This window comes from Mustela lutreola, chromosome 8 (genome assembly GCF_030435805.1).
Source record: "Mustela lutreola isolate mMusLut2 chromosome 8, mMusLut2.pri, whole genome shotgun sequence".
Classification (NCBI taxonomy): Eukaryota; Metazoa; Chordata; class Mammalia; order Carnivora; family Mustelidae; genus Mustela; species Mustela lutreola.
Window position 1 is genome coordinate 139,683,032 of NC_081297.1, and position 12,337 is coordinate 139,695,368.

Here is a 12,337-nt window from a genome sequence, read left to right on the forward strand (position 1 = left end):
GAGGGGGTGCTTAGAAGCAAGAGATAAACGTATGGGGGATCAAGGGTGTGGGTTCTGGAGCCAGACTACTGGGTTTGAACTCTGCTTTGCTATTTGCTAGCTGTGTGACTTCAAGCAAGTTAATTAACCTCTCTGTGCCTCAGTTTCTTGCTCTGCCAACCAAATAACAATCATAAAGATACCTGCCTCACAGGATGTTGTGAAATGTAAACTCGATAAAATACCTTCAACTGGGCCTGACACAGAATCAGCACTCAATACGCTGTGGTACTGGGTCTTGGTTATAACATAGAATATAATAAAGAAATGATGTTATAATATAGAATACAATATATCTATTATATTATAATATATTATATACATTATAATTATAATATAATATAGAATATAATAAAGAAATGATATTCTTAAAGAAATCACCTTTTCCAAACATCTGAATTGAAATGGTTTGAATGTTAAACCTGTTTATAATTAGTGAATTATGTCCCTCTTCCTGATGGACTGTGGGGCCCATGAGAACAGGGACCATATCTATCCTGTAGTTCCATCGCCTGGTACAGGCCAAGTTCATGTTGACACATCTGCCGGCTCCCCCTCCCCTGGCACATAAGCAGGCACTGCGGGCTAGCCAGAACCCAGGCAGGGCCCTAAGTCCTGTATGCAGAGGCCCACTTGGTCCTCCTGACCAACCCCCATGCAGGAAGTTCTTGATAAGTATTTATTGGGTAAGGAAATTACTACCACTCAGGACCAGGTAGATAGTGGATGGGGAAATGCTTTGTAAACTGTAATGTGTCCAACTCGTGAGGATGTAAAAACTTAGGACCTCTTCCCCTGAAGGCCTAGGATCTCATTCTACTTATGGCTTAGCTGGAGTGCTTTTGGAGATCATACCCTGTGTTCCAGAACTTTCCATCCAATTGCCCCTCAGTCAAAATGTAGCTAGCCTGAACCCCATTGCCCCCTGTGTGACTTATCTTAATGGTCACTAGATGGGATTCCACCACCCACCCCCAGGGATTTTATTTTAACAAAGGAAAGCACAAGCTTGATATCGAACCCCAAAGAAAGACCTTGTGGAACTGTCAAATTGATATATAGAATTAACCATCACACCTACTGCACGCAAGGCCTAGTCCTAGGTGATAGAACTACAACAGTTAAAAAAAAAAAAAAAAGACAAAAATCCTACTTAGTGGAACTTACATGGTAGTGGGGCACGGGGTGTAAGTAGAAAGGCAATGCACAAAATCAATAATAAAAATAGCATGTTAAATGATGATAAATGTTATAGAGAAAAATAAAGCAATAAAGTAGTAAAAAGGCATACAGAGTGTTGGTTAAATTAATTTTTAAATTTAAATGTATCTGATAAAGATCTAAAGAGGTAAAGGGGAGATCCCTGGAAATATCTGGGAGAAAAGTATTCTGACAGAGGGGACAGCAAGTGCAAAGGCCCTGAGGTAGGAGTGCATTATGCTTATTCAAAATATTGTCATTGTTACATTGGCATAGCATTCTGGTTTGTGCACAAAGCAGTTTGAGTGAGATTTCTGTCACTTGCAGTAAGAAGACTCCTACTTACACAGCTTCTCTGATCACTTCCGAGGAGCAAATGCTTGCTCTCCCGGATCCGCCTATCCGTTGTCTGTACCTCTTACCACATTTATTGTCAGTGCTCTTGGCCTCACACAGCTGCCTTTATTTTAATTCATGTGTTATTCAGAAATAGTGTCAAACACCTGCTGTCTGCCAACCAGTATGCACACTCCTATCCTAGTCTCAAGATTATTCCCCTTTCACAGATGTGGTCAGGAACATCCATAGAGAAGCCCTTTTTCCCAGGGCCACACTCCCAGACAAGGGCAGAGCTGGGATTTGAACCCAGGCTTGTCCAGCTCCAAGCTTACTGGTTGAAGACACGGGGCACAGACTTGGGAAGAAAGTGAACTTCTCCTTTGGAGCTCATCTGCCGTTCAAGCCACAGCTCCACAGTAGGACAGTGGTACCCTGTCTTCATACCACTTCGGCCAGATGTTCCGTCCGTCATTGAATGTGTATCCCCTCATTTCAGTTCCTATACCCCTTTTAAGGCTAGGATTGCTGTGTCCAGCTCCAGAAGAAGAAAGTGAGGCTCTGACCACCCATGAAAACTCAGGGGTGTTTGCCTGGGCTCCTGGTTCCCACGTCTCCTAATTCTCCCCTTCCTAGGCCCGCAAAGCCCTTTGCCCTGGGCTGCACCTTGCCATCAGCACCCCTTGCTCTGACCTGGGCAGCCTGGCACCCCCTGAGCTGAGACCTTAGAAGTCCAGGAGTCCCTTCACAGAGCCATTGCAGCCCCTAGAGAAGATGCTGGCCCGTGGCCCTATGTCCCGGTTGCCCACCCCAGCTAGGACTCTGGGTTCGCAGGAGGTGGCCCTGCTGCCAGGGCCAGCATCCCACATGCCCTACTCTCCACCTTCTGGTTCCTGGCGGCGTGAAGAATTCTACTTTGTGGTTTGAATTTCTACTCTCCGCTCCCCAGGCCAGGAGAGTGGGTCTGGGCAGCCTAGCTTCCTTGTACAGAAGGCACATCATTTGGATCTTGAAAACGCAGTCATCGGCTGCAGATTTTGGCTTCTCAACTCAGCTGCGAGCTTCTCAGGGTGGGAGCTAAGTTTGAGGCGCTCATAGACTGCTCTTAACCCCAGGGGGCGGCGGGGACTTGCTGGTCCCATCTGTTCTCTCAGAGATGGGGGGCTGGATTCCTGTGGCTGCCCAAAGGAATGACCACAACTTGGGGGCTTAGAACAGCAGAAGCGTACCCTCTCACAGTTGCAGAGGCCCCGAGTCTGAAATCAAAGCGTGGGTAGGCTGGTTTTCTGTAGACTCTGTTGCCTGCCCACCTCCCCCACCTGCCAGCCGTGGCCAGCACCGTTTGCTTTGGGGCTCTGTCCCTCAGATCTTTGCCTGTGTCTTCAGGCCGCCTTCCCCTTGTGCGTCTTTGCGTCTTCTCCTGTACTTTTAAGGACGCTGTCATTGGGTTCAGAGCCCACCTTAAATCCAGTATGATCTCGTCCGGCGATCCTTCACTTAATTACTTTGGCAAAGATCCTATTTCCAAATAAGGTCACGTTCACAGGTACTGAGCTTAGGACTTGGACCTGTCTTTCTGGGATCACGAGTCAACCCATGGCAGATGGAGAAATGCAGGCGCAGAGGGAAAGGGGTTCGCTCCAGGATCCCATGGAACCTTAAAGCAGCCAGGGACCTGCCTGTTCTCCTGACACTGGCCAGAGCTCTGGCCCAGCCCACAGTCTGTCCTGGGTTCCCAAGATTCTCTGGGAAAGTCTTCAGTGAAAAACCATCTGGAGACTGTCTGGGCTTCGGGGGAGCCTGCCCTTTCCTGTGCGGAATGGCCGAGAACACGATCATGGGAGGGAGTTTCCTCTCCTGGTTGGCTCTATGCCTGGGGCCTGGGCTGGGGGACAGGCCCCACCCTGGGGAAGAGGCTCCGTGCTGCCGGCTCGTGCTGTCCCTTCTCCTATCCCCTTCTCTGTAGAGACCAGAGGATGCTCTGGTCACTACGGGGAGCGCAAGAGGAACGAGTTTCCCCCTGAGGCTTTCATTCCAGGCAATGCTTCCTGCTGTCCTTGGGAACAGCCAGGGAACCTTGGATGGGATTTAAACTGATGCATCCAACTGTAAATCCTCAGGCCTCAGAGGCTGCAGAGAATAATGGTTAGGATTCTGGCTTTAGGGCCGCCTGGGTGGCTCAGTTGGTTAAGATTTCGGCTCAGGTCGTGATCTCAGGGTCCTGGGATCGAGCCCTGTAGTGGGCTCCCTGCTCAGCAGGGAGTCTGCTTCTCCCCTGTGCCTCCTCCGTTCATGCTCTCATTCTCTCTCTCTGTCTCCCAAATAAATACAATCTTAAAAAAAAAAAAAAAAAATTCTGTCCTCAGAACCCAGACAGCCTTGCTCAGGCCCCAGCTCTGTCATTTGCTGAATCGGTGGCCTTGGGGACATCACTGACTTCTCTAAGTCTCTGTGTTCTCATTGGTAAAACAGGGACAACAGCAGACTGACCCTACTGCAGTTATTAAAAGGATTAACCTAAGCACAGAAAGCCATTATCACAGAGCCGGTAGGAAGGGGAGGAGAGATGGCCATTGTCATCGCCTATAAACTGTGGGTGTCATTGACAGCGAGCTCAGGCTAAGGGTAAAGTCAAATGTCTGCTGTGATCAAATTATTATGACTTCTAGCCCCCAGCTCTTCCTTGCTGGAAGTTTCTCTCCTCTTCCCAGGTGTCATAGGAGCCCCAGGGTCTTGCTTTTCTGTGCAAATTAGAATTCAGGTCCTCCTGTAGCAAATGAGCAGGAGCCATTTGAGTCAATCCAGGTTTTAAGAACTTCTAAGAGAAAAAGGGGGACAGAGTCATGGCCAGTCTGATGTCACATACATTCAGGCCTGGTCGGGACCCAAGAGGCAAAAGAGAACCTTAGACTGGTCTCTAGTACCTGTGGCTGAGACAGAATCCTGGGGTCTGCCCTCTTCTTATAATGTGGGACCCCCCCATCCCAGGGCGGCCAGATCTGGGAGTCAAGCTGCTGGGGCTAGGGCTATGGTACTCTGGTCTCCTTGTGGGCATCAGGTTTATGGTGCTAATCATGGCCATGGGGACTGCCCCCGCTCTCCTGGAAGACCTTTGGGCCGCCCTGCAAATCCGCCCACCCCCTGGCCAGCAACCCTTGGGTTCTGCATAGCCCAGGATGAGATGTGAGTTTGGGTTGTTACGTGTCAAACCAAATACTCACTTTCTTTCCCGTGGAATTTTACCATCTAGAATGAGGATCCAGAACCTGAGACATCGGGCAGTGTGGGATATCCCGGCAGTCGGGGTTGGTCTTCTCTGGGCAGAACCATGGGCCTCTTTCTGCCAGCAGTTCCTGAGAACCACGTTGGACAGGACCCACAGACAGGAAGAGTGAGCAGCGTTATCCTTACTGATGGGGTCACAGGGACTTAAGGTGTGTATGTGGGGGGGGGTGGTCTTGGGGCATAGCAGGGGGCAACAGCTAAATTAAATTCCTTCTGGCCCCTCTGGCCCCTCCCAGCTCTGCATCTCTGCCACCAGTTCCCACGAGTCCACCCTCCTGCCTCAAAATGTGCCTTGCCCGGGGACTGAGTCTAGTCCTATGTCAGGCCTACCCCAACTTCTCTGGAGTTCTGGCAAAAAACACATTCTACCTCTCTCCAGATTGGAGCCTCACATACTCTGGGCTGTGGAATTTAGGTTGTGTGAGGCCAACAAGGGTTCACGGTGCCAGGAGGGAATGGCCAAGGAGAAAACAAGATAAAGGTGAGTCCCTGCCCCCCCCCCCCGCCCCGTGCCTCCCAGTGGTGGGTATGCAAATGCACACATTTGCAGTCCGCCTCATGAGACAGCCAGGGAGAGACCAAGTCTCATTTTGTGTGGATGGCCTTCTTGGGTGCAAGTGGGGGTCTGGAAAGATCCATGGGAGAGAGTAAAGCTTGGATCCAAAGCCATAGGCAAGGACGCAAAATAATGGAGGTTTTTCAGTCCCCAGAATCTCCGAATCATGGAACGTTAGGTTCTAAGAATCATGGAGTCGCAGCCAAGAAAAGGACCCTAGCTCACCCAGTGGGATTTCCTCATTTTACAGATGTGGGCAGGGAGCTGGCGATTTCAGGGCAAGCCTCATTCCTGAAGGATGAGCTCCTCCCTGTGCAAGACAGGGAGGTCACAGGGGATCCCTCACCCCTCGACCCCCAAGCCCCCTGGCCAGTCCCTAGAGCCAACTTGCCCACCTATGCAGGGGAAGAGGGAAGCCCACAGCCACAGCAGGAAGCGAGCTGACCTAGGTCTGTTGGCCTCCAGCCAGGCTCCGGTGGCCTCCGAATTTGTATCCTTGGCCCTCGAAGGGCTTCCTGGAGCCACCCCCAGCAGTTCCTTGGATACATAAATAAAGACTCTGGGTAAGATGTCACCACCCCCAATCAAGCAAGAAGGCAAGTTTTGTGGCCAGAGAGACTGCTCTTCTGTAAGCAACTTTGGAAACACTGGCCACCAGCTGTCTTTTCCAGAAGCCCACATCTGGAGAGGTTAGCAGACCTCTGAGGTGGTCGGTTCCATTGGGGCAGAATGGGGAGAGTGGGCTCAGCCAGGGATCTGCAGACCCACAGGATGCCCAGATCCCACCCCCGACCCTCTTGGAGCATCAGCTACTGGGCAAACTAATGCTTTACAAGATGCTATCCGGGCGGTCCCTGGGCCAGAGCAACAGCAGCCCCGCTTCGGGACCTGACCCCATCGTAGAGAACAGTCATGAGCTGACTCATCCACAAGAACACCCCCTTTTTGGGGCCTCGTTTCTTCTTCCCTCCAATCTCACGGCTCCAGGGAGAACTTCCAGAAACGATCTGCTGCTTTTGCTATGGGGCAGGGGATGGGACCCGGGCTGGGGAATCCGAGAACCCCATTGCCCCGGCCACAAGGAACCAGCGGGACGTGGGACACAAAGAATCTTCTTACTTCATCTGGAGGGGGAGATGCCCTTACATCCACAGTCCTGGAACCAGGAGGCCGGGAGTTGGAATAGGCACGACGTTCTGTTCTCTCTGCTACAAGAAAAACCTACCTATACTGGGACTGAATGAGGTTGGTACCCCAGAAGAAACACAGAGCTGGGGAAAAGGAAAGACAGAGAGAGAGAGAGAGAGAGAGACCTATGACCATGATGAGGTCCCTAATCTCAGGACATAAAGGTTCACGAGCTGCCTGAAACCTGTAGATTTCCCTTTGGTTTCATGAGCTAGATCAGCAGCTCACGTTCTATCTACCTGCACACGGCAGTCCAGAAGGCACACACAAGCCCGGAATGAAAGGTGTATGATTCTCATGAAACAATGTTTATACCATTATTAGGTATGATTTACTTATTTATTTGAGAGCGTGAACATAGGCTGTGAGTAGCGGCAGAGTGAGAAGCAGAAGCAGGTTCCCTGTTGAGCAGAGAGCCCGAGGTGGGGCTCCATTCCAGGACCCTGAGCTCAGGCCCTGAGCCAAAGGCAGACGCTTCACCAACTGAGCCACCCTGGTGCCCCTGAATGATACATTCTGATACTTTCTATTCTATTCCATGCCATTTTCTTTTCCTACCAGTGGAGATCCATTAACTTCGTCTCCTGACATACTCAAGGTTGTGATCTACAGTAGAAAAACCACCAAACAAACAAAAACCAAAAAAACCACCAAGCTCGGTCAGTAGCCTTCCAATAAATCCATTGTTTTTGCCAAAGCTAGTTCAAGTTGGGTTTGCCACTTGCAACTCCCAAAATATGCTGCTGGAATTCACCCCTTGCACGCTCTTGGCCGCCTAACCAGCCTCGTGCCCCCCACGCTGGACCAGGCGACTGTGAGGAATACAGTCTGTGTCTATATATTCCTCCGTGGAAGGGTGCTGCAGGTTCCTGGGATGGGCTTTAGCGGCAGGAGAACAGGGATGCATGCAGACCTCGATTCTAACACCAACCCTGGCACTTAGTGGTGTCAGACACTGTGCCCTTGGGTAAGGTGCCCAGACCCACAAGCCTCAGTCTTGGCAACTGTAAATTGGGCTTATATTCCTTGCCTCTTAGATGGACTACATGGAAAGAATGAGTTCATGTGTGAAACTCTCTGTGATATTGTGATTTATAATAAGAAACATATTTTAGGGGCACCTGGGCAGCTCAGCCAGTTAAACATCTGTCTCCAGCTCAGGTCACGATCTCAGGGTCCTGAGATCGAGCCCCACATCGGACTCCCTGCTCAGTGGGTAGTCTGCTTCTTCCTCTCCCCCTGCTGCTCCCCCTGCTTGGACTCTCTTGCTCAAACACACTCTCTCAAATAACTAAATAAATAAAAATCTTAAAAAAAAAACATATTTTGGGAGTGCCTGGATGGCTCAGTCAATTAAGCACCAGATTCTTGGCTTAGACTCAGGTCATAATCTCAGGGTTGTGAGATCGAGCCCAGCGTCAGGTTCTGTACTCAGCCCGAGTCTGCTTGAGATTCTCCCTCTCCCCTCTATCCCTCCTTCACCCTCTTAAATAAATAAATAAATCTTTAAAAAAAAAAAAAAAGGAAACGGATTTTTTTGGTCTTCAACTCCAATCTGGGCACAGAACTCCTAAAACCCTTGGGATTTCCTAAATCCCAATGAAGGTGTCTTTTGCTAAGTTCATAAGGTCATTTTTAGAATGCTCCTACATCACCTGAAAACGGGGGCTGGTTTCCAGCGGAGCCAACTATGTGATTAGAGGGTTGGAACTCTCAGTATTCCCCCTTACCGGGGGATGAGAGAGGGAAAGAGGCTGGAGATTTGAGTTTGATTCCCCGTGGCCAATGATTTACTCAGTCATGCCTATGGAGTGAAGCCTGAAGTTCCTGACATCAAGCCCCACATCAGGCTCCCAGCTTAGTGGGAAGTCTGCTTCTCCCTCTCACTGGAGAGGGCACAGAAGCTCCACACCTTTGCCCCAGACCTAGCCCTGTGTCTGTCTTCCATCCATCCATCTGTTCCTGACTTCGATCCTTTTGTGACAATCTGGCATTCTAAGTTTGTGAGCCCCTTCCCAAATTAACTGAACCCAAGGAGGAGGTCATGGGGACCTCTGATCTATAGTCACTAGGTCAGAAACACAGGTGACAGCCTGGACTTGCGGGCTCCGTCTGCAGATGGGGGAGGGGCATACTTACAGGACTGAGCCCCTAACCTGTGGATCTGATGCCATCTCTGGGGAGACAATATCAGAACTGAATTAAATTGCAGTCAGTCATCTCTCTGGTGTCAGAGACTTGTTTGCTGGTGTGGGGAAGTGCACATGTAGGAAGCAGGTGCAGAATTGTACGCTCCAGGCACAGGGATCCAATGCAATGTTCTGCACTTGGCGGTTCCCATCCCTCCAAGCCCACAATCACAGAAATCTGGATTTCTCAGGCGGGGTAGGAGAAGGAGGGGAATGTGCCCCTAAGAGCATCTTAAAATATCCCATGAAAGGTGAGTCCAGTTTGTGTAACAAAGCGATAGCAGAGACATGCGTACCTGGTGATGGTCTTCCCATTGTCAAGGTGAACTCACTGGACCCTTGCAGGAACCGGGAGAGGGTGCTGGAGGTGAATGAGGACAAGCAGGAAGGACCGGGTTCAGTGCTCTCTGCCCTTTGACTGCTGCCTCTCTGCTCCCTTCCACTGAGGCCCTGGGGCTTCCAGGGCTGATTGCAATGCTGTGGGGACAGGAAGGGAACTTTCACTGCATTTGGCAAATTGTGCTCCCCAGGCACGCAAGGAGGGAAGAGATTGCCAGAATCCAGGAATTTCCGGGGTCAGGGTGTTCCTTTGGCCCTTTCTCCCCAGCACATGGCGGTCGCTTTCTGAGCTAAGGTTGCCCAAGGATCACAAGATCCCTTTGGGGCTATGAGTCCTGGAGCTGTGGTTTAGGATTTTTCCAACAGTGGCCCTAAAGCGCCCTGTTCTGAGGGTCCCAGCTGGATATAGCTGTGCCGGTGTCCCTACTGCCAGGCACCTTGGGGGTGGGGGGTGCCTGTCGGCTGCTTGGCTGTCTTCCATGTGCAATCCTGGGGGCCTCCCTGGCAGCTCTAGGAAGGAAGAGAGAGTGCCTGTCTGCAGCTCGGGGCCCCACTGAACGAGGCACGCAGGAGCAGAGAAGAGCAAGTCCTGCAGGAGAGTTCTACACAAAATCAACATCATAGTCACTTCCAAGGGCACAGCTCAGTGGCAGTGAGTACATTCACGTGATCTTGCCGCCATCACCACCACCACCACCCCCGCCCCCGCCTCGACACACACACACACACAACATCCACCCCAGGGAGCTTTTCATCTTGCAAAACTGAAAGACATGGTGTCCCCATTAAACACTAAATTCCTATTCCTTCCATCCCCCAGCCCGACAACCACCATCCTCCTCTCGGTCTCCATGAGTCTGAGTCCTCTAGGGATCTCATCCAAGTGGGATCAGAGTGTAGTTGTCCTTTTGTAGCCAGTTTCTTTCACCACACGTAGAGCTTCCCAGGCTGATCTGTGGCAGAGCAGGTGTCAGAGTTTCCTTCCCTTTGAAGGTTGACCAGTAGTCCGTCCAATGTGTTGACTATATTGTATGTGAAACAAGCATATTTCAGTGCGCACTTACCTCATTTTGTTTATCCGCGGACACTGGGTGGCATCTACCTTCTCACTATTGTGAATAATGCTGCTGTGAACACGGGCGTGCAAATATCTCTGAGACTCGGCTTCTAATTCTTTTGCATCTATAACCAGAAGTGGCAATGCTGGATTATATGGTAATTTCAGTTTCAGGTGGTGAGGAACCCCATCCTGTTTTCTGCATGGGTGGTGCCATTTTACTTTCCCACCAGCACCACACAAGGGTTCCAGTCTCCCCACACCCTTGCTAACACTTGTTTTCTAAAAAAATTTTCTTGAAGGTTTTACTTATTTATTTGAGTGCGCACTTGTGAGAGAGAAGACGAGCAGGGGGTGGGAGACGGGTAGAGCAAGAGGGAGAAGCAGACTCCCCACTGTGCAGGGAGCCCCACGCAGGACTTGATCTCAGGACCCCGGGATCATGACCTTAGCTGATGGCAAACGCTTAACCGACTGAGCCACCGAGGTGCTCCTGAAATTTTTTTTAATAATCGCCATCTTAATAGGTATAAGGGGGCAGGATCCTGTGGTGATGGGGAACTCAGCTGTTCGCCTGCTCATCTGCAGGAAGCGACATGCCGGGGACTGCAGAGGGAGTAGCGTGGACTTCTGTCTCGCAGGATTCTTGCAAGCAACAGCCCATGCGCTCTTTCTTCCAATAACCAAAGTGCAGAGCCCAGGAACCACTGGGTAGGGGGCAAGGGGCACCGTCTGTCCCAAAATGTGGCTTCCCATCCCATGACTTGAGGCTCTATGTGTCCAGAGGTTTTGATATTCCTCCAAAGGGGGAATACGGTCACCAGTTTACTTAGTAATTGTTCAGCTCAAGCTGAAAATGTGAGCTGGCCTTTCCAACAGCACACGTAGCTTTATCGAGCTATCATTAACATACCATACATTCCACCCATCAAAAGGACACATTAGTGGTTTTTAGTACATTCCTAGAGTTGGGCAACCACCAGAAGTGTCTCCAGAACATCTTCTTTTTTAAAAAGATTTTATTTACTTATTTGACAGACAGAGATCACAAGTAGGCAGAGAGGCAGGCAGAGAGAGAGGGGGAAGCAGGCTTCCCGCTGAGCAGAGAACCCGATGTGGGCCTCGATCCCAGAACCCTGAGATCATGATCTGAGCCGAAGGCAGAGGCTCAACCCACTGAGCCACCCAGGCACCCATTTCCAGAACATCTTCATCACCTCCAAAAGAAACCCCACGGCCATGAGCAATCACTCTCCATTCCTCCCTCCCCCTGGGGCCCCTGGAAGCCAGCATTCTCCTTTCTGTCTCTGGGCACTTGTCTACTCTGGAAACACCATATAAATGGAATCACACTCTGTGTGGTCCTCTGTGCCTGGCTGCTGTCACTCAGCATGACCTCAGGGTCTATCCATGTCGTAACGTATGCCAGGGACCTGATCCTTTGGTATTGCCAAAGGAATATTCCATTGTACGGATGGAGACCATATGTTGTTGAGCCATTCACGAGGTGATGGGCACTGGGCTGTATGCACTCTTTGACTGTTATGAATAATGCCTCTGTGAACATTCATGCCCAAGTTTGAGATACATATTTTCATTTCTCTTGGGTGTATACCTGGGATTGAAATTGCTGGATTATATGGTACTTCTATGTTTATCTTTTTTTTTTTTTTTGGATCCAGAAGAAGATGGATTTACTTAACAAAATCCCAACTTTTCGGACCAATATCCATTTTTCTGACTTTTTAAAAATCGAAGCAAAATACATAGGACATAGAATTAGCTAATTTTTAAAAAAATTATTTATTTATTTTGGTGTGTGTGTGTCTGGGGGGGGGGAACAGAGGAAGAGGAAGAGGGAGAATCCCAAGAAGACACCCGCTGAGAGCAGACCCCAATATGGGGCTAGATCTTACAACTCATTAGATTGTGACCTGAGCCGGAATCCTAAGTAAGACACTCAACTGACGGAGTCACCCAGGTGCCCCTGAATTAGGTATTTTAAAGCAAACAATTCAGTGTTTAGTACATTCGTTTTGGGGGGTGGGTTTGAAAAGATTTTATTTATTTATTAATTTATTAATTAATTTATTTATTTATTTGACAGAGAAAGAACACCAGCAGGAGAAGCAGCGGGCAGAGGGAAAG

At 49.8% G+C, this 12,337-nt stretch overlaps 1 long non-coding RNA gene across 2 annotated transcripts; it reads right to left on the reverse strand.

Moving 5' to 3' along the window:
* Window positions 1-268: 268 nt before the first annotated feature.
* LOC131839405 (uncharacterized) lies at window positions 269-10,373 on the reverse strand. Of its 2 annotated transcripts, XR_009356947.1 has the most exons (5): window positions 10,197-10,368; window positions 9,090-9,270; window positions 5,642-5,953; window positions 4,797-4,928; window positions 269-4,393 (listed from the first exon to the last, which is right to left on the reverse strand). It is a non-coding gene; the product is annotated as an uncharacterized LOC131839405 (long non-coding RNA). The 2 variants fall into 2 exon arrangements; XR_009356946.1 differs by having other exon boundaries at window positions 4,797-5,953; window positions 10,197-10,373.
* Between the last annotated feature and the right edge of the window lie 1,964 nt (window positions 10,374-12,337).